At 36.4% G+C, this 3,899-nt stretch overlaps 1 long non-coding RNA gene across 1 annotated transcript; it reads right to left on the minus strand.

Moving 5' to 3' along the window:
* Positions 1–1,815: 1,815 nt before the first annotated feature.
* On the minus strand, positions 1,816–3,556 carry LOC125261200. Its single transcript, XR_007183244.1, has 3 exons — positions 3,499–3,556; positions 2,152–2,227; positions 1,816–2,009 (listed from the first exon to the last, which is right to left on the minus strand). It is a non-coding gene; the product is annotated as an uncharacterized LOC125261200 (long non-coding RNA).
* Between the last annotated feature and the right edge of the window lie 343 nt (positions 3,557–3,899).

Genomic DNA, 3,899 nt, shown 5'->3' on the forward strand with positions numbered 1-3,899 from the left:
ATAATAATGTTTTTGAAGTGAAGTTCAATTACAACCTAAACATCATAGACACATACTTTCAGTGCAATGTTATTATAGTGTAAGGTAGAAACAAATTGAAAGTACATTTCATTTGTAATTTTATCCCCATTTTGTTATACTTAAGCATGAATGTTGGTATTACACTACAAGTGTATTACAATAAAATTCAGTTCAAGTACATTAAATCAACAGATTACAAATTGCATTTCAGAAAAGGATCTTTATTATTAACACAAAAGTAACACACAAAAGCAGATATTGGCAAAAGGAAGAACTTTGAACAGTCGACTTTCTCTGAAATGCCGGGAACAGAACAATGGCAAACAACTTACTACACATGCATATCTACAGGTGCTGGTCATATAATTAGAATATCGTGAAAAAGTTCATTTTTTCATTGTAAATTATTTTAAAAAATGAAACTTTCATTTATACTAGATTCCCTACATGTAAAGTAAAACATTTCAAAAGTTTTTTTTTTAATTTGTTGATTAGAGCGTACAGCTCATGAAAGTCCAAAATCCAGTATCTCAAAATATTAGAATATTTACATTTGAGTTTCATTAAATGACCATCCCTACAGTATAAATTCTGGGTATCTCTTGTTCTTTGTAACCACACTAATGGGGAAGACTGCTGACTTGGCAATGGTCCAGGAGACAATCATTGACACCCTCCAGAGAGTAAGTCACAGATGGTCATTACTGAATGTGGTGGCTGTTTACAGAGTGATGTATCAAAGCATATTAAATGCAAAGTTGACTAGAAGGAAAAAATTGGGTAAGCAAAGGTGCACAAGCAACAGGGATGACCGCAAGCTTGAGAATACTGTCAAGTAAAGCCGATTCAGACACTTGGGAGAGCTTCACAATGAGTCGAATGAAGCCGGAGTCAGCGCATCAAGAGTCACCACACTCAGACATCTGCAGGAAAAGGACTACCAAGCCACTTCTGAAACAGAAACAACGTCAGAAGCATCTTACCTGGGCTAAGGAGAAAAAGAACTGGACAGTGAACAGTGGTCGAAAGTCCTCTTTTCAGATAAAATTAAATTTTGCATTTCATGTTGAAATCATGGTCCCAGAGTCTGAAGGAAGACTGGAGAGGCACAGAATCCAAGCTGCTTGAAGTCTAGTGGGAATTTTCTGAAGTTAGTAATGATTTGGGGGGCCGTGACGTCTTCTGGTGTTGGTCCATTGTGTTTTATCAAGTGCAAAGTCAATGCAGCCATCTTCCAGGAGATTTTGGAGCACTTTATGCTTCCATCTGCTGATAAGCTTTATGGAGATGCTGATTTCCTTTTCCAGCAGGACTTTAGCACCTGCTAACAGTGCAACAACCACTTCCAAGTGGTTTGCTGACCATGATATTACTGTGTTTTACTGGCCAGCCAACATGCCTGACCTGAATCTATGGGATATTTTTAATAGAAAGATGAGAAACAGTCGATCCAACAATATACAGATGATCTGAAGGCTCAATAGTGCCTCAGCAGTGCCACAGGCTGATCACTTCCATGCCACACTTCACTGATGCTGTAATTTGTGCTAGGAGCAAGTCATTTGCTGAAATATGTGCTGCCGACCAAGTATTGAGTGTACAAATGAACATACTTTAAAGAACTTGAACTTTTCTGTTTTGAAAATCCATTTTTTGATTGATCTTAGGAAATATTCTAATATTTTGAGATACTGGATTTTGGACTTTCATGAGCTGTACTCTCTAATCATCAAAATTAAAAAAAAAAAAAAACTTTTGAAATGTTTTACTTTACATGTAGGGAATCTAGAATATATGAAAGTTTCACTTTTAAAAATAATTTACAATAAAAAAAATGAACTTTTTCACGATATTCTAATTATATGACCAGCACCTGTAGCTCGGACTTGAGTTACTAGAGGCCTTGTAGCTCTCATTGTTGCACTTCCTCCGTAGAAGGGCCCGGATCTCTGCCACCTCGGTGTTGGGGAATCGCTCCCTCACTGCATCTGTGAAAACAGGAAAGAGACATGGGGATGAATTAAAACAGGATAGACAATGTATAACATTGAAATACAATCATTGATTATAATGGATTTGTCAATCAATCATGACAATGGATTTGGATTCATAACTATGACATTACTGTACCTAAAATTGCGTTGGTTTTTTCTGGCTCAAGCTGCTCCTTCAGCTTGCCTTTTTTTCCTTTCCCTGTGAGGGTTGCCTATAAACGCAACATGTCACTTGTGGTCACAGTATTGGTACCTGCGCCAATTTGCCAGAGGCCTTGTAGTTATATCCGTACCAGGGCTGGGATGAACAAAGTTTCACGTGGAGCATTCTGAGATATTTTTTTTGCTGAATTACCGCGGAGTGCGAGTTGTGCTAAAAAATAAACTGCCGGGATAATCACACAGCGCTTGCCGTAGGCTACACGTCCAATAATGACATGTCCGATTCGTGAACTAATGACTCATTTGAACTGATTCACTTAAATGAATAGTTAAAACAACTGATCTGTCCAACACTGAACTCATGAGACGTCTGAATCGGTGTATAACAAATCGGTACACTTTACAATAATGTTCCATTTATTAAATTCTAGTTACCTACATTAGTATTTTTTTTAAGAAAAAGGTGAGTGGCAGAGTGTACTACTATACGTTGTTGTTATTTTTATGTGAATGAAGAATTAAAAGATGCACTTTTTTTCAGTAAGCTTAAAGCTATGTGTTTTCAACAAATGTTAAATTCTGTTGGTTCAGGAAGGACACCATGACAGGCTGCTGGCTCCCACTGTCGCTGTTAATTTTTATTTATTTTTTGTTTGTTGGAAAAGCACTTAAATAGCTTAAAGCCCTCAAGTTTACATTGGTTACTGTATTCTTTCAATTGCTCTAAACAAGTATTTTGGGTGACCTTTTTTTTATTGAATGACATCAATTTGTTATTTTCATCTGAAAGAAGAATTACAAGATGCACTTTTTTATTAGTAAGCTAGGCCTATGTGTTTAAGGCTTCAAGGTTTTATCGAACGCTACCTCTGACTAAGAATGCATTACTTTGCACTTGTATAGTCTTTTATTTTGGACTTTTTACAAATTGGTAATAGTCAATTAATGGGGAGATTATCGATAATCGAATCAAACCGAAATAGAAACGGACTGAAAAAAACAAAAACAAAAAAGAGCCGTTAGATTAATCGATGCACCGAAAAATAATCGCTAAATTAATCGTAAAAAAAAGTATCGTTTATCCCAGCCCTAATCCAACCCACTGTCACTTTTACCATATTGCTTAATCAGTGAAATTCAAACAAGAAGTATTAACAGTAACGTTAGTCAATGACGGCAAAAATGGCAGAGTTAAGTGGATTTTCAAATTTGTAATCTGGGAAGTCAGGTCTGTATTCCAAGACATAACGTGAACATGCATGTTCTTCAAATTAAAGGGTTAGTTCACCCAAATAGCAAAATTATGTCATTAATAACTTACCCTCATGTTGTTCCAAACCCGTAAGACCTCCGTTTATCTTTGGAACAAAGTTTATTTTAGATTTAGTCCGAGAGCTCTCTGTGTGTCCAGAAAGGTAAGAAAAACATCATCAAAGTAGTCCATGTGACATCAGAGGGTCAGTTAGAATTTTTTGAAGCATCAAAAATACATTTTGGTCCAAAAATAGCAAAAACTACGACTTTATTCAGCATTGTCTTCTTTTCCGTGTCTGTTGTGAGAGAGAGTTCAAAACAAAGCAGTTTGTGATATCCGGTTCGCGAACGAATCATTCGATGTAACCGGATCTTTTTGAACCAGTTCACCAAATCGAACTGAATCGTTTTAAACGGTTCGCGTCTCCAATACGCATTAATCCACAAATGACTTAAGCGGTTAACTTT

This window comes from Megalobrama amblycephala, unplaced genomic scaffold, assembly GCF_018812025.1.
Source record: "Megalobrama amblycephala isolate DHTTF-2021 unplaced genomic scaffold, ASM1881202v1 scaffold367, whole genome shotgun sequence".
Taxonomy (NCBI): domain Eukaryota; kingdom Metazoa; phylum Chordata; class Actinopteri; order Cypriniformes; family Xenocyprididae; genus Megalobrama; species Megalobrama amblycephala.